The sequence below is a fragment of the Panthera onca genome, chromosome A1 (assembly GCF_046562875.1).
Source record: "Panthera onca isolate mPanOnc1 chromosome A1, mPanOnc1 haplotype 2, whole genome shotgun sequence".
Taxonomy (NCBI): Eukaryota; Metazoa; Chordata; class Mammalia; order Carnivora; family Felidae; genus Panthera; species Panthera onca.
The window spans coordinates 83944468-83970936 of NC_138339.1; the positions used below are offsets into that span (position 1 = coordinate 83944468).

Sequence of the window (26469 nt, forward strand, 5' to 3'; positions counted from 1 at the left end):
TTGGTCACAGTAAAAAGAATATTTAGGTGCACCTGGGTGGCTCAGTTCGTTAAACATCTGACTCTTGATTTCAGCTCAGGTCATGATGTCACGGTTCATGGGGTGGAACCGTGCACTGGGCTCTATGCTGATGGTGCAGAGCCTGCTTGGATTCTCTCTCTCTCTCTGCCTCTCCCCCCACTCACAATGTATCTCAAAATAAATAAAATTAAAACAAAACAAAACAGAATATTTAGCCTGATTCAGAAAGGGCAAAGGACTCAAAGAAGCATTTCTCCAAAGAAGATATGCAAATGGCCAACAAGCACATGAAAAGGTGCTCAACATCATTAGTTATTAGGGGGACTGCAAATCAAGCATCCATTAGGATAATTACTGCAAAAAAGAAAACCCAAGACAAAAACCAAGCAAACAGAAAAGAAGAATGATTAGGAAGGAATTGGAAAAAATTGGTGGTGCCTGTGCTCTATTGGCGGGAATGTAAAATGGTGCCACCATTATGGAAAACATATGGTGGGTCCTCAAAAACTTAAAGATAGAATTTCCATACGATCCAGATATTCCACTTCTAGGTATATACCCAAAGGAATTGAAAGCAGGATCTTAAAGAGATAGCGGTCCACCCATATTAATGCGGTATTATTCACAATAGCTGAGGTGGAAACAACCCAGGTGACCACTGACTAATAAAGGAGTAAATAAAATGTGATATATACATAGAATGGAATATTATTCAGCCATAAAAAGGAAGAGATTCTGACACAAGCTACAACATGGATGAACCTGGAGGACATTACGCTAAGTGAAATTATCCAGTTGTCAAAAGACAATACTATATGTTTCTACTTAAATGAAGTACCTAGAATAGTCAAATTCACACAGACAGAAAGTAGAATGGTAGTTGCCAGGGACTGAGAAAAGGGGGGAATGAGGAGTTTTTGTATGATGGATATAAAATTTTAGGCTTCAAAGATGAAAAGCATTCTGGAGATGGGTTGCACAACACTGTGAATTGACTTAACTCTACTGAAGTCTGCAGTCAGTAATGGTTAAAATGGTATTATGGGCTGAATTGTGTCCCCTTGCCCCCCAACCTCATGTGTTGAACCCTAGTTTCCCAGTATCTCAGAATGTGACCATATTTGGAGATAGGGCCTTTAAAGAGGTGATTAAGTTAAAACAAAACCCTTAGGGTAGGCCCAATCCATCCTGATTCGTATCCTTAGAAGAAGAAATTTGGACACAGAGACATTCCAGAGATGTGTGCATATAGAACAGAAACCATGTGAGGAAACAGAAAGTGGCCATATGCAAGCAAAGAAGAGAGGCCTCAGGAGAAATCAAATCTACTGACACCTTAATCTTGGACTTCCTAACCTCCACAATTGTGATAAATGAAAATTTCTGTTATTTAAGCCATCCAGTCTGTGGTATTTGTTATGGCAGCCCTAGAAAACTAATACAGATGGCAAATTTTATGTTATGTGTATTTCTATCACAACTCCAAATAAAATGTGGAAAACAATGGTCTAGCTGGCTTTATTTTGGAAGAAATCTGGAGAAAAGTTTGTGAAGCAATAAATGATGAGATCGCAAAGAAAATAATTTGCAGTCTGTGTAAAACGATATGACTGGGAATATGTGTTGAGATACATGTTGAGAACTGCAGACCTGTTATACAGGCTTCTGAGAATGACTGAGGTCAGCATACATATAAACTACACGTTATTGGGATTTACTTGCCTTTTTAATGTGATCATTGCTCAGAAGGAAGCCCTTGAGGAAGCAGTTTGGGTTCTTGAAATTTAGTAGTATAAGTATCAATCATGACTATTATTATTATTATTTTTAATGCTTATTTTTTGAGAGAGAGAGAGAGAGAGAGGCAGAGTGTGAGCGGGGGAGGGGCAGAGAGAGAGAGAGGGAGACATGGAATCCAAAGCAGGCTCCAGGCTCTGAGTTGTCAGCTCGAGGCTGAACCCACAAGCTGTGGGGCTCGAACCCACAAGCTGTGAGATCGTGACCTGAGCCGAAGTCAGACTCTTAACTGACTGAGCCACCCAGACGCCACTATCATGACAATTATTAAATTCGTTAATAAACTTCTTTGTGCTTAGCATAGTGTTCAAAGGATATTGATCATACAAGTTAAATATTATTATTACCACTTTTTTTTTCTTTTTATCACAAGCTGTACTTGTGAACATCCTGTTCTGCAATTTCCTTGGCCCCTTTTGCCCAGATGCTAAAGGGCTGGGGATTGGCGTGGGCGTTGCGAAGGCTGGCAAACCCCTTGCAGTTCTCCTCCTCTCTATGACTCTGGCTTTCTCCTTCTTATAGACATTCTGAATGGGCATGAGCGGTCCTGTCAGCTAGGTCGCCAATTTGAGCTCAGCTGAGCTGTCTGCCTTCTTGGAGGCCAGTGGTTTTCTGGGAGAGAGGATGGGCCACTGCCCATTGGCTTGCAGGGACTGCATGGGCTTTTTCCACCTTCTTGGATCCACTGCTGTTATCCCAATGGTCGGTGGCACCTTCTTGTGAATGGCAGCCACTCATAGCTCTTCCAGGCTGAAGCCCCTGCCAGCTCGCACTTTGGTGTGATACCTCATTGTGGGGCAACTATTAATGGGCTAGAGGGTTCAGATGGTGGTGTGGTATGCCTTGGCTTGCCAGGCCTTGAGGCTGCGGATCTTCTGTGCCTACTGGTTGAACCATGTGGCCATACATCACTGCCACTCCTCACGGAAGTGGGATAGTGCCATTCCGGCTGGGTGCTGTGGCTACTGCCTATGGGCCTCTTCCAAGGGAGAACAGCCAGCAGGAAAGAACTGGTGCCACAAAGTGTTCTGAGATGATCTGTTCCCATTTTATGAATGAGGAAATTAAGGATCAAAGCTATTAGGTTGTTTAAGTAACTATACCTCATAACATATGTAATTCACACGTAACTGCAGCAAGGAAGAACGTATAGTTTTAAACTTTAGCTCATGCAGTATCTGAGAGAGATATCTAATAGGAAACAATCATGTGGTAAAGGCCTTTTAAGTAACAGGAAGAAAATATTTTCTGTACCACACATATTGGAAGTTTTTCTATTCCTGTGGGAAGTGGGGAGATCCATAAAACCTTTTGAAACTTAGTTGTGGTTAGGCTTTTGGGTTTGTTCACAGTGCTCTTTTAAATCAACTTTACTGAAGCATAATTGACATAGTATAAATGCATGCATTTTATGTGTAGAGTTTGTTGAGTTTTGATAAATATATACACCTGTAAGCCATGACCAAAATCAAGATATAGAGCTTTTCCATCACTCCCCAAGTTTCCAAAAGTCAGTTAGGCTCCCTGCTGCACACTCCTGTCTCCCTCTCTTCTTGCCTCCTCCCTATCCCCCTTCCCTACCGTTCCTGCTTTAGGAAAGTCTGATTTTTTTTTTTTTTCTATTCCTATAGGTGAGTTTTCTCTCCTCTGGAATTTCGTATGAATGAAATTTTACATTATCTAGTTTTGTTTGTTTGTCTCTTTGTTTGTTATCTTTGTTCTGGCTTCTCTTAATCAGCAAGGTGTTTTCGAGATTCATTCATGAAATCTATATATCAATAGTTTATTCCTTTCTATTTATTTATTTATTTTATTGCTGGGCAGTGTTTCGTTGTACAAATATACCACAATTGGCTCATACACTTATTTATTGAAGGACATTTGAATTTTTTCTTCCAGTTTTTTTGGCCATCATTAGTAAAGCAGCCATGAACAATCAAGTACAATTGTTTGCACAGGCATATGCTTTCATCCCTCCCGGCTAACTACCTAAGAGTGCCATTGCTGGGTTGTAGGTACATGTTTAACCTTGTGAGAAACTGTCAGACTATTTTCCAAAGAGATACCACTTTGCATTCCCATCAGCAATATATAAGAGTTCCAGTTCCTCCACATTGCACCAGCACTTGGTATTGTTGGTTTTTAAAATTTTAGCCATTCTGGTGGGAATGTAGTAGTTTTTCACTGTGGTTTTAATTTGCATTTCCCTGATGACTAAAGATGTGGAAGACATTTTCACATGCTTTTTGGCCACTCATATGTATCATTTTGTGAAGCGTCTATCCAAATTTTTTGTCTATCTTTAATTGGGTTATCTGTCTTATTATTAGCTGTAAGAATTATTTGCATATTCTGGATACAAGTATTTTGTCAGATATTTGTTTTGTAAATGTTTTTTCTCCCAGTCTTGTGGCTTGCCTTCTCATTTTCTCAATGGTGTCTTTTGAAGATTTTGTATTTTGATGAAGTCTAGTTTATTCACTTTTTTCTTTTACGATTATTGATTTTTGTGTTCACTGGAGAAATTATTGCCTATCCCAAAGTCAGGGACTTTCCTCCTGTCTTAGAAATTTTGAAGCAAGTGTTTTCTAGTTGACATAGCAGAGTCATATTAACTTAAAAATTAATAAATAGCAAAAGTAATAATCAGATGTAGGATCAGCTCATGGATATAGGCTGAAGGTAGTGATTGGAGGAATTTTAGTATTGGAGACAAAAATGACCAAAATTAGCATATGATCTCTGCAAAATGAAATTCCTAGCCTGTCACTGCATGGTGTGGGCCATTACTGGAGTTGAGCTTGTGAGGGTTGCTCATGTGTGTGGCAGAGAACAGAATGAGAATAGAGGAAAACAAAAATTAGAATCAAGGCAGAAATGGCACCAATCTGACCAAGGGCTCTGCTAATATGGCAGTGACAAGGAATACTTCAAAGCAAGTGTATATTATTCATAAGTTGTGTATGTATATTCATCCTTAAGTTAACTTTAGTAAGTTGTATATACTTTATTTGAAAACATTAGTCATTTTTTTCTAATGAAAACTCTTCAAAAATTTATTCACTCAAAGCTTGATATAGACATAATTGAATTGAGAGTACCAATCAACATTCTAACACATAAGCAATAGCCCTTCACAGAGGCACATAAAAGGGCTTTATTTGCTTCTAACATGGAACTTAGAGTAGATACCTTTAAAAGCAGAGAGAAAATCATGGTATTTCTTTGCCATCTAGGGTTCTGATGAGGTGAATAAAAGAAGAACCACTTGTCCATTTGAGAGCTAAACTTGAATTGAACATTTCTTTACCTTCTGAAATGTTCAGTTAAGTGCTTTTACACTTCAATTTTCCAGCCTGGGCCAAGACCAGAAATGCCAAAATGATATGAGAAAGGCTGTTCTTACTGTTTTTCTGGCTGGGATTGGAAGAGAAAGTGCCAGCAATCTTGTAAGAAAGCCTGTTCTCGAAAGATCTGCAACCCAGTTTGCAGAATCAAGGGGTTTGGATAGTTCAGATGAGTTTGGCTGAGTGTCCTGGTGTGTTCATCCGAATAGCACCCTGCAGAAAGCATTTTGTCTTATCAAAGTCAACCACAGAATTCTTTGTGTACTTCCTTAGACATCTTAACCATCATGTGTGCCCATCCAGATAAACCGCTAAAGGCTAGCTGAACACTGCCAAATTGAAATGTTTGAGTATGATCCCTACAACTAGGATTCAGATTTCAACTTGAAATAATGAAAATAGTAATCACAGCGATAATTTTATAAAATGTTTATAGAATTGGCTCCAAAGTGCATCAGAGTCTTTAAACTACAGAAGGCATTAGAGATAATGTAGCCTAACCTCTCATTTTATACTTTAGAAATTTAAGGTTCAGAGAAATGAGATATTTGCCCAGTAACATTTGGCAAGTCAGAGGCAGTGTCCAGCCTGGAAAATAGGATCACTTTGTTCCTTACAATAAGTTGTGATGTAGGCTGAGTGATTTGTTCTTTACCATACATGAGCCCCGAAAGATAAAAAGTAGTTATAAAGTTACTATGTTGTCATAGTATGTCAAGGAAAAAGGAAATTCATTAGATGTCATGAAATAAAGATTATTATTGCAGTATTCAGGTTTGGAGTGCCAAACAATATATTCAGATCTATTAAAACCCCTCATTGATAGGCTGGTTTTCATATATGTTAATTATTTGGCAACATTATATGCTAGAAGACATTCTTTCTAAAAAATCTTCTCATTTTTTAAAGAATCTTGCTAGGAAGGTAGTTATTGCCTTGAGAACCTAAGTTGGGGATTCTCATTCACACGCTTCTGTTCAAGAAGCAGCAGTGAAGCCATCCTTCATCATGACCATCCTGCCTGGAATGTGGTAAAGACAAGGCAGCCTGGCTGAAGGCTGAAGGGTGTGGAACAAACACTGTGGGTGGGTCCACAGAGGGGATTAATGTCCATATCCCTGAGTGAAAATCCTCGCCCAAGTGGGACCAAATAACCTCAGCTGCAAGGCTTCCTTGACTGTTCATTGCCTGCCTCCACAAAACAATGCAAAGGTTGTCCCATGGTTGTTTCTGTTCCTGGGAGTGAAGCCTGCCCACTCCCAAATTCACAAAGTGATGGATATCTCCCAGTTGTCAAAATGCTTATTCTTCCCTTACAGAATACCCATTTCTTTTTTTTAAGTTTATTTATTTATTTAATTTGAGAGAGAGAGAGAGAGAGAGAGAGGGAAAGAGAGAGAGACAGTGGGAGGGGTAGAGAGAGGGAGAGAGAGAGAATCCCAAGCAGGCTCCACACTGTTAGTGCAGAGCCTGATGTGAGGCTTGAACTCACCAACCCGTGAGATCATGACTCGAGCTGAATTCTAGAGTCGGACACTTAACCAACTGAGCCACCTGGGAATCCCCAGAATACCCATTTCTTTTCTTTGTTTCTTCCCTATAGCAACCATTCTATAATTCTATAATTCTACAATAATAATAATTATTATTAGTAGTAGTAATATATTTTTTAACAGGCTCTGCTTTGCTGGGTGATTTGATTAAAGAAAGTGTTTAGAATATAAATAGCATTTGTAAATAATATTATTAACTGAATTTCCTCATTGGCAAAAATTGGGCTAGGTCCCTATAATCTCTGCGTCCCTTCCTTCTCTAACATGTTAGGATGCTATGCATCAGGGCCCTCTGTCACACACCTTCTCTTTCTCAGCCAGGCAGCCAACCAGCCACCCTGCACCTGTATATTTGTGGAACAAGACTGTTATGGGAATCTGACATGAATGAACATAAATACATTTCCAACATGACTGCATCATATCACCTTAACAGTAGGAAAAGTATTTCTATGTGCACAGGACGTGCACTACAGAGTTTCTATAACAAGAAACACTTTAAAGTTATGGTAAAATTTGTGCTGAAACAGACATGGAGAACTTTGGCAACCTCAACCCTGCCAGCACCATGTGTTCTTTACTACCAGGCAAAATACCTACCTGCTGGAGTGATATAGAGGAATCTGTGCTGTTCACCAGAGCTGACAAGTTATTCTTTTAAAAAAAATTTTTTTAAACATTTATTTATTTTTGAGAGACAGAGAGAGGCAGAGTATGAGCAGGGGAGGGGCAGAGAAAGAGAGGGAGACACAGAATTCAAAGCAGGCTGCAGGCCCCGAGCTGTCAGCACAGAGCCCGACGTGGGGCCCGAACTCATAAACCATGAGATCATGACCTGAGCAGAAGTCGGATGCTCAACCGACTGAGCCACCCAGGCACCCCAACTGACAGGTTATTCCTAAAGCATTTAAATAAAAGTCTAATCCCTCATGACTGTGGGTTTGGATAACGTAGGCACAATGGCCTTTTCATAATATAATGGAAAGATATATTATTCATAAGATGATAGCATTATAGTTGATTTTACTCATTTTATTTACTATCATTGGTTTTATTTAGCAGATGTCACAATGTAAGCAATTTCTAATAGTGAGAGTATTGAACAGTTGGAAACTGGGCTTTCAAGTGAAGCAGCTGGTTCAGAAATGATATATGTACATCTTATGTGATAACAAACCTAATCCAAAACACATATTTTCATAAAATCTTACCTAATTCTCTACTCTTTAAATAGCTCTCTATTTTACTTTAGAGTTAGAAAAAGCACACACACAAAACAATTCTTATTTTTTTTATTTGAGAATGAGAGGGAGAGAGAGAGGGAGAGAGGGGCAAATGGAGAGAGAATGAGAGAGAGAGAGAGAGAATTCACAAAACGATTCTTAAGCACTGGGTCTTCTTACGAAATGCAGTATATATTAGAAGACTATGAACCCACTTAGATAAGTGAGGAATTTACAATAGCCAGTGGCACCTGGGTGGCTCAGTCGGTTGGGCGTCCAACTTCGGCTCAGGTCATGATCTCGTGGTTCACAGGTTCAAGCCGCGTGTCAGTCTCTGTGCTGACAGCTCAGAGCCTGGAGCCTGCTTTGGATTCTGTGTCTCCCTCTGTCTCTGCCCCTCCCCCGCTCAGGTTCTATCTCTCTCTGTCTCTCAAAAATAACTAACTAAATAAAACGTTAAAAAAAAAATAGCCAAACTCAGAAGCAAAGAGTAGTTTGGTGGTTGCCAGAGGCTGGGGGAGGAAGAAATGTTGAGGTGTTGGTCAAAAAAGACCAAGTTTAGTTATGAGGTGAATAAGTCCTAGAGATCTACTGTACCGCATAGTTCATAGAGTTAACAGTACTGTTCTATATGTGTAAAGATTTGCTAAGAGAGTAGATCCTATGTTAATTGTTCTTATTGCACACACACACTCACACACATACGTACATTAAAGACGGTAAGGAGGAAACTTCTGGAAGTGATGGATAAGGTTATGGCATAGATTGTGGTAATGGCTTAACAGGTGTATACTTATCTTCAAATTCATCAAGGTGCATATATCAAGTATGCACAGATTTTTATATGGAAAGAGAGGAAGGGAAAGGGGAAGGGAAATGGAGAGGAAAGGAAGACAGACAGAGAAAGAGAAACCCATGAGACTGAATGGACACTAAGTCTCTGTGGGATCAAGAAGCAAATGTTCTTCAATAATCTCAAGCATTGGCAAAGTAGGATCTGTGTGTGAGAGACCGCAAGAGAGGTCATTATCTGTGGAACTCAAGTAGTTGCCACCAACAAGTTTCCGGGCAGATGTGAAGCAGGCTTCTGATTAGTTATCCTCTCACCTCCTTTTCTTTACCCATTCTCTCTGAAAGTCCCGCCCTGTCCGTTCTCCTCTGGCAGCTGGGCTGTCTGTCCATTGCTACTTTCATACAGTCCTTCCCTTTCTACAGGTTTGGATATTCTCCCCAACCCTTCTCTTTCCCCCAGTTGGAAACACCCATCCTTCAGCAGATACAGCTTATTCTTGAACAGACTATCAGATGAAATAATACATGCTGAGCTTCAAGATACTTGCAGGAAATGTACCCCATGTTTGCATTTTGAAAAAGCAGCTTATTAACCCTAAACAAATATAAAATTAACATGGGAATGCTTGTAGGTAGGAAAATATTTTCTAGTGTTTTTCCCTACTCTAACCACTATGATGTCAATGTATTTCCAATATACATATATATATGTATGTACATACATATATATATATTTAAAATAGTGCTTAATAAGCAATTACTTTTAAAACTTCACTGACTGTCTTTCCTGACCTACAAACTTCTAGTGAAGAAAGGGTTGTGCCTTCAGATGCCAGGAATTGACCAAATCAGACAAATAGCCCTGGAATACTCTCCTGTTGCTTAATAGTAGTTGTATTTTAATATTTACTTAATATTTAAAACAAGTAATAGATTTGGATAGTTTAAGAATTTTACAAGAGTGAATGTGAGCCTAAGGTTTTCTTCTCCTCAGTCCCCCATCTGGTGGTTTCCACCTTTACACCAAGATAAATAACTTCCGTTATTAGCTTCTTGTGTAGACTTTCAGAATTTTAAAAAATGCTTCTATAAGCGAATGTCAACACCTATTCCTTTCCCTACTGAAAAAAATGTAGCTTACTGTGCACACTTTGGTATTTTCCCCCTCACTCAGTATGTCTTACATGTCTTTACATATTAGTACTATGGAGCATCTCTGTTCTTGGAAAAAAAAAATTTATTATGGCTGAACAGTATCCCATTATTTGGATGTGCCATGATTTATTTAAACAGCTCTCTATTGACAAACTTTTAGATTGTTCCAATCTTCTGCTATTATAGGAACTGCTGCAGTAAATAACCGTGCACATTCATGATTTTGCCCATGTGTGAATATATCTGTAGCATAAACTCCTAGAATTGGAACTGCTGAGTCAAAGAGTACATGCATTTGTAATTTCAATAAATATTGCCAAATTGCCTTCCAGAATGATTATACCTATTTACACTCCCACCAGCAATGAATCACTGCTCCCATTTCTCTATATCTTGCCAACCCTAAGGGTTGTCAAATTTTTGGATTTTTACCAACCTGATAGTGAAATATGGTATCTTGATGTAGTTTTAATTTGCATTTTTTCTATGTGGGAGTGATTTGAGCATCGTTTCATATGTTCCTGAGTCATTTGTATTTCCTTTGCTGTGAACTATTACTCACTTTTTTAATAGGGCTTTTTAAAATTATTATTCTATGGTTTCTTTGTAGATTAGAGTTTAGTTCCTTGCAAATACAATCAACTGCAAATATTGTTTCCTACTTTGCTCTTTGTCTTTTTCCTTAAGAGTTTTTTGAGAACTGAGTAATGTGGATAATTACATTAGTACTCCTGTCATTTTGCCTGCACACACAGCCATGGATGAAGATAGACAGGTAGATAAATAGATAAATACAGAGATAGTGTGTGTATGTAGATTTTTTAAAAGGCCCCCTTTCTTTTTCTTAGAGCATAAATGCTACCATGCATGTTCGTCATGTATCAACCCTTCCTGTAGGCAGAGGAGTGCAAGCATATTATCCAAAAGAGGTTCATAGAGTTTATTGAGTTGCCATTGGCACTAGAAAAATGACTGGGACACTGGAACCTTACTCCCAAAGGTCCCAATTTGGTAACAAGGGTGGCGAAATTGTACATGCAAATAAAGAAATACAATAGAGTAAAAGACATAAATATAAACATGTAAATAAAGAATTAAAACACAGCAGGAACAATGTGTAATTAGTTATGAGCACAGGGATTTGGGAGTAGGGAGGATGGGCTCCGTGGGTGTAACTTGTGTTAATCATTAAACTGCTCTATCAATCAGACTTCAGTGCAGAAAAGAGACACTGCTCTGGGTGTTTTAAGCAGAAGGGAATTTAATACAGGGGATTATGAATTCATAAAGCCATTGGGAAGGCCTGGAACAATGGAATTAAGGGGCTGCCCTTGCTGTCTGGTTTCTGGTTGCCCCACTGCTGCTGCAATTATTGGGAAAGGGGTGTCACCCAGGCTACCTGCTGCTTTTGCTCTGGTTGGCCTCTCACCCAAGACACTGATAGCCAGTGAGGAGGAAGCGGACCCTGGCCATTGCCCGCATGCATGACTGTCAGAGCTTGCCTGTCAAGTGCAACTGTCACAGAATAATAGCCTCTCCTGTGTTTCAGATTTGTCACAAGTACATCATTTTTGGCCAAATCCAGAGTGTACCTGGAACTCCAGCTGCAAGGGAGCCTGGGAAATGTAGTTTTATTCTTTCAGAGCTTGTAATTCAGGATGTGTGGCAATGGATGCCAGTAACTAATATAGTTTCAGTCACCTTGGTATGTATGTATCAGAGTATCAAGTGTGAAGCAGATGACTAAAGATTGGGCATATTACATTGATATATTTTGTCTGGGTCTGGAAGAAGCCTGAGGGACTTCTAGAAAATAGGATTTTTAAGGAGCTCCTCTGGCAGGAGGGAGGACATAGGGCTTTAAAGCATGGGTAGGACTGGGAGAATTATCAGAGGAGTGATTGGGAGTTTTGAGGAAAGATAAATTGTTTTGCATTATTTTATAGGCATATCCAGTGATGATAGGAATAACAATAGAAATAATATGATGATTTAATAGATAATGTAGGTGAAAACCTGTGGTAAGCCATAAAGCCCCGACTATATACAATATTGGAGGTGGGTGTTATTCTCATTTATATACAAGGAAACAGGTTTTGAAAAGTTAGCAATTTGTCCAAGTTCATTTTACTGTGTATTAGAACTTGAATCTTCCTTTCTTCCCTTTTTCCCTTCTCCCTCTTTCCCCCCTATTCTCCTTCCATCCTTCTTTCCTGTAACTTACTGAGCGTTTCCTCTCTGCTAGGGTCACTGCTTACATGGTCAAGACAAAATCCTTTCCCTAAAGGAGGCAATAGCCTTCGATCTAATCTACCTGATGCTCATTTGGGATTTTCTTTGTTGTATTTTTGCCTGCCAGAATTATATCAGTAGCACCGGATTCTGTCAGGAAGCCAACCACTTTTATCCTACTTAGAAAACACACAGTTCTAACAACAGGGCAGTAGAATCCAAACTCACCCCTTCAGAACTCAGTTGCAGTAGTGAGCATGGCTTCCTTGCTGATATATGGGTCATACGGATGCTGTACAGAATTGCCTACAAGTGTAAGGGCTATAGGATTTGACTCTTGAGAAAAAATAAAATGAAAGACTAAAAATGGCTACAAAGTATCTCCAGGATATTAGAGTGAAGCTAACCACATAAAAGACACATGACATTTGCCTGTGAATAGATAGACTGAGCATTTTGGTTCTTATGCTGGTTTTTAGCTGCCAGTGATTCTTGTGGCAACCATCCAAGTTTTCAGGACACTATCACATTTTTAAGTTTTCCTAATGAATTATAATAACATTTCTGTAGTTTACATCAAATTGTGTTGAATGGCATTTTTAGCAAATTGTGTCACTTTGTGAATTTCCAAATTTTACAAAATTTCTGTGCCAAAAAATAATCAGTGAAAATGATTTTGTGTGAAACTTTTTGAAAGCCAAGTTTAGCTGATTTTGCTAAACAGCACAAGCAAACAATTTATTCAGTCTTTCTCCAAGTCCTTTTTCTGAGCCTTGTTCTTTGCTTCCAGGCCCCCCTCCTCCCTCCCCCTTTCTAAGCTTCTTTCACTCTGTTTACTGGCCTTTGTTTCTGCTCCTAGTTTGTCTTTCTCTAACATTATCTGCCCTCTCCACACCCCTCCACCCTTAGCTATACCAAGCCTTGGGCTATGGTTTTGGGTTGAGGGTCATGGAGGTCATGGATTTTCCACTGAAAGAAAGAGAGAAAGAAGGAGAGAGAAAAAAAAAAAAAAAAAAAAAAAAGATCACTTTTGCTCTCTCTTCTGCCCTTGGTGCTGAGAAATTCATTTGAGATCAGTATCCCGGCCAGCATGATTACTGTGGGATTGAGACAAACACAGGGCTCACCACAAGAGAGGCCATAATAATGTCGCTGAGGATAAAAGAACATATTTCGACATGCTTCGACTCATGTTTTGAGATCCTTGCATGTGGGTGGTTAGACTACCTTAACAGGTTTTTGAGCGTATCCTTCTGAACTGCCCTGACTTTGTTTCCCAAAGAGAGAAACAGTGAAGAGGAATACAAACAGCCTGCATCTTGCGGTCAGATTTCCTGGGATGGAATCCTGGCTTGTCAGCCACTTAATCTTCCGAGTACCAGTATTCTTTGTTACTAAATAAAGAAACTAGCTACTGATATAGCTGCAACAGTATTGCTAACAATGCAGTTAACATTAATTGAATAATTACTATATGTCAGACGTTCTGTTAAATACTTGCATGCCTCCTGTCAAACTCTTTTACAACACTAGGCAGTAGTTAATTATCACTCCCACTTTATGGATGAGGAGACTGAGGTAAGAAAATATTACATTATTTACTCTAGGCCACTTAGCTATGAAGTGGAGTTGGGTTTTGAACCCAGGTCTTTGATTCTAAATCAGAAACCACTACCCTAGGTAGAAACGATGATTAAATAATGCAACACAGAGCATCAGACATCCAGGAAGGGGTCATTCTTTTGTTTTGTTTTGCATCATTTTGTTTAAGGCTAGAAATTCCAGGAGGCATGAAGTTAACTCCTGTTCCCATTCTGATTTTTCAAGAATTTCCTCTCCTGTCTTTTTTATGTGGGCATACCCCAGACCAAGAGATGGTGATTGAGTCCATGACCCAAATAGTGGGAGATATCAAATCCGCATGAGCCCTATTTCTTTGACCATGTATATAGTTTGGTAAACCATCTAGAAAATACCATGACACACTAAAACTTGAGCACTGTCTGGTCTCAAATCAGAGATGGTAGGCGGGTGTAGTGCCCAGGAATGGCAGACGGAGCTGGGCGGGAGACCAGACACATCCTGCTGCCAGTTACTCTTAGTGGGATTCCTAATGGAAGCCACAGAAGCTCACAGTGACTATTGCAGAAAAGCCACATAATTATAGGACAGCACTATATTCCAGCCTCTTGTGGCTTCCATGTGTGTTTCTGTGATCCTAGGTTGTGTCTAGCCCACGTGTTAATTTCTACCTGCTGAATACAATTTGGTTTGTAGTAAGTGATGCTTTCAAGAACTTTCTCAGCAACTCATTTCCGGGTGGGATTCTCTTCGAAACCACGTGAAGCCAGAGAATCTGCACAAACATCTGATTGGTATGTTCAGCTTCAGGAGAATTATGAGACTGCTGCGAAAAAGATCATAAAATCCCTAAATTAACTATGGCAAATGTTTTAGGTATGTCTGTAAATTTGGGGTTCCGTGAGTTTAGTTATGCCTTTCCAACTATGCCTAGATTACAGTTTGTCCAATCACATTGTTGTCATTGAGGTTTCAGGAGGTCTTTGATTATTTCATGACCTTTTCCCTAAATAGCACCGATTACTTTGATACAAGAATTTTTGAAGTGCTTCACAATCTTTTGCTATTCCCTGGGGCCTGGGTCAACATTCCTATCGTCTCTATTTCAAGATGAAACACAGAGAGTTTAAGTGATTTTCCCATGGGCTCCCAGCATGACAGCATCTATGCTGGACACAAACTTCTTAAGCTTCTGTCTTTAGATGAGCTCACTGAGTCACAGATTTCCCCCAGCAATTATTTATATACATTATGCATCTGACCTGGATATGCTAGTGCTTATTTCCCATTTGCATAACGAGGAATATCTCAGGCAATCCAGGAAGGAATGTTTCCTCAACACAAGCAGCTGAGTTCTAATGTGGACCTTGCTTTCTGGACTCAGGGAGGGTCAGGGAGGAGGATGACCCCAGCCTGCCCGCACAAGCCTGCAGAGCGTGTTCTGGGTAGAGCTTGGTCAGAATGAGGTTGAACAGCCATCGGTCATTGCCTCATGTAAGAAAGATGGGGGAGGGATACACATTTCCTACTTGGGCTTCTCTAAATGTGAAATACAGTTTAATTGTGGAGTGCTGGTATCTCTTCCCGCCTGTTAGGCACCTGGAGAGAGGTCTTCAGTAAATGCTGTGGGTAATGAAGCTTATGTTCAGGTACCACAATAAATATGGGATGTGGGTGAGGACAGAAATTTTACTTTCATGTTTGCCTCTTGTATTCAGAGCGACAGATCATAAACAGTGTTTTAGAAAGTCTGCATGGAGAATTAAAAACCATAGTTTGGTAAACTATTTTTTTTAAATGACTTTTACAAATCGTTTCTTTGTTACAAAACTATCTTGTCCCATTATAAATTTATTAAATAAACTTTAGAAAATACCGATAAGCAGAGAGAAGAAAACAAAATCACCCTGAATTCCACTACTCAGGGGGAACCTATATTAACATTTGGGTGTATTTTTCTCGTTCCTAAAAATGGGCTTACTTTTTTCTTTTTAAACAGGATTATATGTTAAAATTTGTGACAATTTACTACCTATTTTATACACACATGCACATAGGGTTATACTATGAATATTGCCTTCTAAACCTGCCTTTTAAACTTAGATTCCATATACAGTATTTGAAGATTTACTAAAATCTTCTCTGGTCATTAAATATGCTTCCCCAGCATCATTCCTGATGGTTGGGTAGCATTTCATTGTATGGATGTATCATTGTTTATTTAACTGATTCCTCGTTGCTAGACATTTATGCCGTTTCCAAGTTTTCTCTGTTATAAACAGGCTGTGATGAAGATGTAAATCTCATTTATAATGGCATCAGATCATATGTTTTATTTGTATCTTCTAGAAGACCTAAAACAAGGTTGCTAAGCAATGTCAGTGCTGTACAAATCTTTTCGTGGGAAAACCTGAGCGGAGAGAACCTCTTTGAGTCTACCATGGCAAAAGTGATAATACGTCGGACAGCAAAGTGCTCATTCTTGTTCACTACACATGGAGATGAATCCAATGAGCTAAAAGCCATATGTGGCTAAGGAAATATACTTCTCCTACAGAAGACTAGGTCATGGTAGAATAGCACTTAATTAAGACACTGAATACAACAGTTAAAAAGTGTTTCATAGTAAGAACTCATTTGTCTAAAGTTTGAGTGTGTTGAAGTAGTTGCCCAAAGACATAATTATACTGGGCCAGTCATCCATGCGAACCCTTCCACATCATGTTTCTAAAGTGAAAACAGATAGCAAACAGAAAAGCTCCCAACCCTCGAATCAGAACAACCACAACAAAAACCCAAACTGACCTTTGGGTTATTTCATTTGGTTCTCCATTAGTTAGATCTGATTTTGCCTTTTTGAATTCAGCAGATATCACTAAATGCTTTTGGAAGGACCAAGTTGCCTCATGCAATTTTTTTTTTTTTTCATGTATAGGTCTGTTTTGCAAGAGAAACAAGGCTTCTCTTCTTGTATCATTCACTACAAGCTAAAACAAAACTTTTTTTGGAAATTAAAAGGAGTCCATTTAAATTATATTAATTCTTACTTTAGCTTCCCCCCCCACCGCCCTGAACGCCCCAGCTATTTTTTTTTTTTTTTTTTTTTTAACACATACATTTCCTATGACTTTCAAGCTAGCACTGATGATTTACTTGACTGGCAGACATGAAGACCTAGGCTGAAGGGACATGTGATCTGAGCGAATTGCAGCATTTCTATAGATTGAAGTAATCAAAAATATGCATTTTGACTCTTCAGACATTTATGGTCTGTATCTTCTCTACCAGGGCTCAGCGTGGCATAATGATGTCAGCTTCTCCCCAGATAGTTTGGATGGTGCTGGGAACATGGTTAGAGAATAATATGTTCTGTTTTCCTTCTCCTTGGGGTGACCATTGTCTCCAGTTGGTCCTGTGCTCAGTGAGTCATTAATTAAACCCGGAATCTCTCTAAGTGACCTGTTGCAATGTTGAGGTTCATTCCCAACTTATTCTGCTTCACTGCATAATATCTGGCCAATGTGCCTTGTTTTTATTTTTTAAAAATTTCCCTCATTCTTCCTCGCACCATGAGGATTCGTTTTTGAGATAGAGAGCAAGAGGCTAGGTTAAGAAAAACACGGCCACCTCCAGAGTGCAAAAATTGCAATAAACCCATCACCTCTAACAACAGCAGAGCATGAAAAGATAAAAAACAGCCTGCCAAGAATGTAGTAACCACCCATTCACTTTTAAATGCTCTCCACACTTCAATGCACAGACCTAATTACTTTCCTGCATTCCCAAATCCACTTTGCCCATACTGCAATCAGAAACCTGGCGTTAAAATATTTTAGACTTGGAGGATCAAGACTAATTATGGGCCTTAGCTGCACCTTTTGGTTTCTCTCCCCCCTCCCCCCCTCCTTCTATTCTTTGGGTTACTTTAAAGCACGCTCCACTGGAAGAAAGGCTGCCCAGTCCCAGTTGGGGGTGAAGCCGAGAGAGAATAAAACAAAGAACAACTCAACTCAATTCAGTAAGCTTCAATGAGGCTGGTATATTTAATGTGAGCCCAGGGTTAGCCCACAGAATTGTGGCAGAATGCAATATTCTCAACAAAAAAAGATGTGTTTAAGGTCGACTAAGGCCCCATAAGGCTGTTGTTGGTGTTTAAGCAGTCCACTGAGGTATTTAGCACTGAGGGTTTCTAAACATTCCAGCTGAGAATTAAACTACAGCTTTACAGTAGCCGCTTAAAGGTTTGGGGGGCTGGGAGCGTCCCCTCCCCCTTGTATTGAAAGGTCAACAAACAGTAGGAAAGATCATGTCATAACAAAGATGAAGCCACCTATTATCGAGTATAGTGACAGCTAATAGCACTATCAGAGGGACTAATCCACGGTATTAAATAGTGTAATTGTTAAAATAATATCATGGTTATTAGAACACCCAAGCATGAGACATTTTTCATTTTACATAACATGAAAGTATGGTAGGTGAGCTTAGCCTTCGCATGACAGGCACTTGTTATAAATATGTAAATATTAGAAAATTGCTTCAGTACTGCGATTTTTCTGCAGCATACAGAATGCATTTTTAATACGCAGATGTTATGTTTTGTGGCATTTGCTAAACTACTTTTGGGTAATTTTGCCGAGTTACACTCTTAAAAAGCTTTCATTCACACAAAACAATTTGCTGTGAAAGTTGGTGCTAATGTTTTACTTCAATGAGGCATTTTTAGTTTCATGGGTTTAATAAGACAAATACTACCACAAAAAAAGCCTAGTTTCTCAGAGATGAATCTGTGAAATGGCTAAGGGAGTCTGACTGCTTATAGAGTGAATTTTATGGGAACTGCAGCTCTAAGTTTGAACTCTGGGAGGTTTTATGAGATCGGATCTAGGCACAGGTATCTTAGGTTTACATAGTTCTTATTCGGAATACTGGAAAGAAACGTAATCACCTTGAGGGGGTACAAATGTCACAAAAAAACAAAAGAACGCTTAACGTTGAAAACACACGAAGCTGCTACAACGCTTTCCTACTTCTTTTAGTTTCCAGTAGTCAAGAATCCAAACCACAAGTTGTACTGGAGGAGATGGTTTAAAACAATCAGATGTTTCAGATGGTCAGAGTTTGCGGGGCCCTTACAAAATAATACAAAGGGCACATACACTGGCTCACAACCACCAATTAACCCTCCTTGTTAGATAGGTAATTTATTCCTCTCAGAGGCATCAAATATCAGAGAAATCATGGGCCAAAACAGTAATTATCTGCAGGGAATTCAAAGGCTTTGAAAGCCAATAATTCCAAAGAAATAAAAACAGAGTCCTTTTCACTGTATAGACTTCATTTTAAAACCTGTAATAAGAGCCAGGCCCTGGCTGTGAACCTGTAAACTTCAAGGAGGAAAAAAAAAAATGCTGAAGAAGGCGAAGGCAATATTCATGCGGCTTTTCTGCATAAAACAATCTGGGAGTGGAGGTCAGAGACATTCATTCTGGCTACTCTCTATTATCACACAAAGCCCCCATCCAACATAGGAATAAAGGGCTGGGTTGGCCAAAAGTGGGAAGGGAGAAAAATCTGAAATTACTGAGCTAAAGAAAGTGATAAAAAAAACTCTATTAAAATTGTTTTTAAGTCTATTTATTTTTGAGAGAGAGAGCGAATGAGTCGGGGAGGGGCAGAGAGAGACAGGGAGAGAGAGAATCCCAAGCAGGCTTGGCACTGTCAGCACAGAGCCTGACTTGAGGACAGAACTCATGAACCACGAGATCATGACCTGAGCTGAAATCCAGGATGCTGAACTGACTGAGCCTCCCAGGTGCCCCAAGAAACTCTATTTTAAAAGTCCAGCAGTTTAATTTTAACTTTTAAAGCTCGAGTGACATAAAGTACTCTTTCCTAGGATAAAAAAATAATCACAGAATTTCTCAAATTTCATGGCAAACCCTTCTTAAGAAAAGCATTTGTTCTTAATCTCATCTCCTTTATGCTACATTCATATTTATAATGTCTGGTCTTCGTGGTCATCTAGAACTAGGCAATCTGGTGAAGTATTCCTTTAATTTTACCCTCACTTATCTTCTACCTTTTCCACATATTTTTGCTATATCAAAAAAAAAAAAAAAATGAAGAACCAAGTTCAAATCTGTACTATATTACCGAACTTGTATCTATATATTCCATGCATGAACGTACTAGCATTTGGTGTTTCTATCCTTTCAAACACATGGCTTCTTAATCTGCTGTAGGGGGGCTTGACTTTTACACATTTACTACCAATTTCATAGAAATTCATGGGGGTAACACCTACTTTTCACTTAACAAGGTCAAGGCACAAATCCACATGCCTAATTTAAATGATTTCTTTTTTTTTTTTTCATTATGATAAATCCATACCAGATGTGAGGGAAAGGGGAACACAATTCCCTGTAGTTCAGTTGCTCTGACTACCTCTGATGATTCTCCTGTGGACTTCAGAGAACAGATCTGCATTTTCTATAGCAAACTTTTCCAATGAAACAGAATTTTCCAAGACTTGGTTTTTGTCCTAAGTTAGGTTAATGTTAGAATTGGACACTGCTGCGGTCTATGACAATCTAAGATACCGAATCTGGTCACTTTGCAGACTGAATAAGGTTCTTGGGTGATGTTTGAGGACTGTTGACAAGATGTATGTATAAGTAATCATGTAGCCCAGCTGTCATCCAACAGTGGCTTAGAACATACCTCCTGGTCTGTCGTCCAAGTGAGTTGGACTAGATCTATTTGCTGCCCTCCTCCAACGTTGAAGGTTTAGTGGGACTATAATTTGTCCAATTAAGATCAAGGCATTTTATTATACTTAAAAGAGCACTTTATTTTCTGACTTTAGGTATGCAAGAAAAATTTTAAATTACATTTATTTTGGTAATTAAAGATAAAATTGCCTGTATCTGAGCTGGCAGGAACATTGAAATTCTTACACAGCCAATGCTAAAGTGCCATTTTTAGCATTTCAAATTTCTTAGCACATTTAAATTCTCTCATGTGTTCCTTTTTCAGGGGTTTCAACAGTGAAATAGAGGCTACTCTTCATAAAAAACGAAAAGCAAATGCATAGATAATGAGAATGCCCCTCACATCCTGCCTGCTCCCCAGAAGTCAGATGTTGAACATTTTGTAGCGTTCACTGAGACATAGAAGAACACGAGATGCACCAGCTGAAACTCCTTTTGGTGGCTCAGGAATGAGGTAGAACATCTCAGTGGTCATTTAGGATACTTTATCCGGTAGCTCCCTTTCTACGGTTTTCTTTGTGTTGATAACTCTCACATTGATATTTTCATCCTGACTGCTTATCCGAGTTTTCGTCCTACTGGGTGAGTTTGCACAGCACATTGGTATTGGTGTGTCCCAGCATCACGTGGAGCTCAACAAACTTAGAATTAATCTCAGTTTGGTTTCTCAGCGTCTCCTGTTGGTGATGTTTATTTCCTTCCAAATCAAGGGTTTTGCCTGTGTCTTTTCCAGACCTGCGTGCCTCTCTTCTTCCCTGGCTCAATCCTCCTTTGATTACCAACAGCATGCCCATTGTTGAAGTTCTCAAAGCCCTGAGGGCATGTCTAACTTCTTGTTCTCCTTCATGCTTCATAATTATTAAGTTCTTAAAATTTTGCCTTTAGGGCAACTGCTGTAATGTTATGTCCTTCTTATCCCACAACCATCAGACAATCTCAGATACCTATCACAGCTTGCCTGAATTAGGCAGTCTCCTAGCAGCTCTCCTGGCCACCTTTCTTCCCTTTCTTTAATTCTGTTGTTAAATGCATGTTTTTATTTAATTTAATTTAATTTTTTTTACATTTTAGAGAGAGAGTGAGAGTGCACGCTTGCACATGCATTAGGAGAGGGGCAGAGGGAGAGAGAGAGAGAGAGAGAGAGAGAGAGAGAGAGAGAATCTTAAGCAGGCTCCACTCGGGGCTGGATTCCATGACCCTAGGGTCATGAAGTGAGCCAAAATCAAGAGTCAGACACTCAACCAAATGAGCCACCCAGGTGCCCCAGTTAAACACATGTCTGTGACATACCCACGTCTTTGCTGAAAAACCTTTGTAGTTACAAAGGCTCCTGAGCTCCCAACATCAGGTGTCACCTTTGCTGCCTGTTTCCCTCTATTGTAATGATGGAATCATCTTTATCACTATTCCTGTCTCCTTGCTGGTTAGTCTGGCTAAGCCTCCTTGCTTCTACTCAACTTTCCATTGTGGCCTTTCTCTTCCCCTCTTCCTCCCCACATTCTAACCACTTTTCAGCCTCTTCCTGGGAAATTTTTTGCTTGTTTTTATCCACTTTGGTCCCCTTTCCTTTGAACTATTAAATCACATCTTGTCTTTAGATTGGATGATTTATCTTGGAAGCTTTGACAGAATGGGAAGAACCCTGGGTTGAAACCACATAAACTCGGTTCCAAAAGAAGTTTCAACAATGTATCAACTTTGGTCATTTTACCTCTCTGACTCTTTATAGCCTTTCTAAAACATAAAATGCAGATGTTAGTAAATAATGTAGAAAATGATAACAAATGTGAAAGTTCTAGCATATCAGCAGATCCTAAGTGTTAGGTGAATTGGATTCTTTAAAATTGTTTTTGGGGTGCCTGGATGGCTCAGTCGCTTAAGCGTCTCACTTCAGCTCAAGTCATGATCTTGTGGTTTGTGGTTTTGAGCCCTGTGTTGAGCTCTGTGCTAACAGCTCGGAGCCTGGAGCTTGCTTCAGATTCTGTGTTTCCCTCTTTCTCTTGCCCCTCCCCTGCTCATGCTCTCTCTCTCTCTCTCTCGAAAAGAAATAAACAGTAAAAAAAATTGTTTTTCTATAAAAAAAGTTGTTTTTAACTTTCGGTCTGCTCTCTTCTTAATTTGGCTTCTGGTACTATGTTTTACATCACTCCCCACCCCCCAAAGTCCTAGACATTTTTATGTAAAACTTTGTGGCCAGTCAATAAATCTGGAATAAAACTTTCATTTCAGAAACTTGGCCTATTAGAGTTTTCCAACAAGGCAAGTTAAAGATAATCCCACTTCAGACTTCGAAAATACCAAGAGTAGAAACAAACTACCACCACCTACCAGTTAAATCTTGTTTAGAGAAATCTTACTCATACTAAAATCTTTACACAAATGTTATAACTTAATATGAACTCTTGGACCTGACATAAATATATCATTTACTAGATAGGTTCTCCCATTTTCTTATAAACTAAATATATCAGTGGGAAAGAAACAAAGATTTGAAGATACCCTAGCCTACCTTCTTATATACCATACCTATTGTATATATATGTATATGTATATATACATACATATATGTGTGTGTATATACATATATATGTATATATATACATATATTATACATATATAATATACATATACATACATATATACATATACATATATATACATATACATATATATACATATACATACATAATATACATATACATATACATGTACATATATACATATATATACATATATATATGTATATACACACACTGTTTAGATGGGCAGGTATTGTTCTAGCACTTTACAAATGTTAATTCACTTCACACTCCCTGCCCCCCATGAAGTAGACAGTGTTATTATGGCTAATTTACTGATAAGGAAACGAATCCATGTTGGGGCAGAGCACCATGCCCAAAGTTACATAGCTAGGAAGCTCAGAGGAGGATTGGAAGCCAGGCAGGCAGTTGGCCCCCACAGTCGCATACTCTTTTTAATTTAATTTATTTCTTTTTTCTTTTTTTTATTTCAGAGACACAGAGAGGCAGAGGGAAGAAGAGAGGGAGAATCTTTAGTAGGCTGCACGCTCAGTGTGAAGTCAGACATGGGGTTCCATTCCATTTTCCTGGGATCCTGACCTGAGCCAAAATCAAGAGTTGGATGCTCAACTGACTGAGACACCCAGGCACCCCCAGAGTCCCATACTCTTAAGTAACAAGCTATGATTTCTCTTTTGAACCTTTTATGTCTTGTTTTGCTTTTCAATTTTTTTCTTTTTTTAGAGTTCACTTCTTTATTTTGATAGAGACAGAGAGAGAGGTGGGGGGAGGGGCAGAGAGAGAGGAAGAGAGAGAATTCCAAGCAGGCTCCATGATGGCAGTGCAGATGTGGGGCTCGAACTCACCAATCACTAGATCATGACCCGAACTGAAGTCAAGAGTCCAACGCTTAACTGACTGAGCCAGCCAGGTGCCCCATGAACCCTTTATGTTTTTATACATTTCTCCTTGTTTGGGCTCCTTTCATTGGCTGGCAAACTCTAGGATACAATAAATATCACTCATGGCAGTCATAATCTGCTCTATGCCTTGACCTGTTGGGTTAAATGGGCTGTCAAAATCTCAGAGGGAAAAAACTTCACAGGCCTATGGGATAGAAGAAAAAATTTCTCTCGTATGGGAGGGTAGAGATTATGCCTTTTATATACAGCGAGTATTTTGCTTGCCCCAGAGATTAAGAAAGCAGAATTGATCTGAGTCGTTCCTTTAGTCACCACCAAGAATTTCAAAATGCATGTAAATGTAGTGTCACAACATAATTGCCTCAGATAACATATCTCAAAATGTGAGTGAGCTAATAGGAAATTATATTGAATTGGCTAGTTTACTTAATTATAATTTGCCAGTACTGAACTGTACTTTCCTAAATTGTAATTTTAGATTTGAAACAGTTCAGCAATTCCTGAAGAACTTCAAATGGCCAACGTGTTCAAATAGCCTGTGTTTCTAGAGCTTTACCATGTTTCCAAGGATATTGACCACCATTCCACCGATGTCATCTGGTTGAGCATGAAGGTCAGATTCTATGCCCTTTTTATGTTGGGATGTTTCTATTTTCTCTTTTACACAATAATATGGATGTTGTGATTTATCAGGCATATGCTCAGAGAACTTATGACTACTTCTGATGTTGTTGGACATGTTTCTTACCTGAGCCCCATTGGTCTGGGACTCTCATGGAAAAGGAAGGGCCCACTGATTTCATAATGGCCTTTGTAGTCACACTTATATATCCTGTAAGGACCTAGTTCAATGAGCACTTTTGTATACAAATAATTTTTATTTGTTTGTTCATATTTTTTGTTTTTTATTTTAGAGAGAAAGCAAGTGCGAGCAGGGGAGAGGGGCAGAGGGAAAGAGTGAATCTTAAGCAGGATTCATGCTCAGCATGGAGCCAGACACGGAGCTTGATCCCACAACCCTGGGATCATAACCTGAGTCAAAATCAAGGATGCTTAACCACTGAGCCATCCAGGTGCCCCTCTATACAAATCATTTTATAAGAAAATAGAAATAACTTAATTATAAGAAGGATTAAGTCCCAGAATCTTGCTTTACAAATGTAGACTCAAATGAGATTTGAAAAGTCACTACCTTACATTTACTAAAACCCACATGTGTAAGTTTTTTGTAGGTTTTCAGTCAAGGCCCACGTTGTCACCCTCCTTTCTTAGGATGCAAGGGGGATGCTGGCCCTTCCCATTTTGTATGTGACAGTGACTTTGCTTTCATTAGCCAAATAGAAAATATCTGTGTAAATTTGAAGGTAAAGTGGCTGTTAATACTAAACATAGTAGGTACAAGAAACATCGCATTTTTAGAATGCTTTAAGCCAACTATGATCCATCCCCAAGCCTTCTTGTGGGGCAGACAGGAAGTTCAGTTTGATTTAGGACTCTCTCTCCTTCCTGTGTTGTGCAAAGTCCCCAGGGTCTTCAAGATTTTTTTTTTAAGTTTATTTATTTATTTTGAGAGAGAGGGAGCATGAGTGAGTGGAGGATCGCTAGAGAGAGAGGGAGAGAGAGTCTTAAGCAGGCTCCACACTGCACTGTCATTGCAGAGCCCCAAGTGCGGCTTGAACCCATGAACCTGAGCTGAAATCCTGAGTTGAATGCTTAACCAACTGAGCCAGCTAACTGCAGCTGCAAAGGCTGGGGTCTTACACAGCAGTACTGCATATTTTCTGCCCATCACTGGCCAACTGGGGGAATTTCTTTTAAAGACACCCATTCTCTTACTCTGGGTGTACATTTCTGGTCAGGAGGTTTTGCTTCTTTGTTTTTAGGCCAGGAATCTCCATCATGTCCAGGAGCCCCTGTGTTTGCTTTCCAGTCCTATGAGTCATACAGAGCCCTTCCTCCCCGATTAACCTGGGTCTCACCACCTTCTGCTCACACTACCTTTGAACAATGCATGGATCCCACTTCTCACAGGAGCCCTGCAGGCTCTGATCTCCTTCCAGGATGTGGGAAATCTTCCCCTGGACTTTCTTTTCAAGACCTGCCCTTGCTCTCCTTTCCTCCACGACACCTCACACAACCTCCCCAATGATAGCAGTTGTCTTATACAGGCTATGCATTCTGCTCTGCACACACCATCCCAGACCGAGAAAGCATCAGATGTGGCCCTTGGCTAGAAAAGACAGGAGAGAGGGGGAAGGAAAAACAAAGGGAGAATAAAGCCAAAATAATTTCTGTTAATTATCCTACCACTTTACCGTTCAAATAGATAGATGCTCTTACGCTGGGTTTACCTTTACATAGGATAGGTCATAAAATTGCACTATAATCCCACGAGGACAAGTTTATTATCTCCATTTTACAGATGAAGAGTTGTTCAGTTTCCTTTCTAGGCTAGTCATCTGACCAGTAAAGAGTAGAGCCAACATTTAAGCTGAGACCTGTCAGAGTCCAAAGCTTATATTCTCTTTAAAAATATGCCACAAACACGCCTGG

At 39.4% G+C, this 26469-nt stretch overlaps 1 pseudogene; it reads right to left on the reverse strand.

Moving 5' to 3' along the window:
- Positions 1-2184: 2184 nt before the first annotated feature.
- Positions 2185-24655, reverse strand: LOC145715449 (large ribosomal subunit protein eL13-like; annotated as a pseudogene).
- Between the last annotated feature and the right edge of the window lie 1814 nt (positions 24656-26469).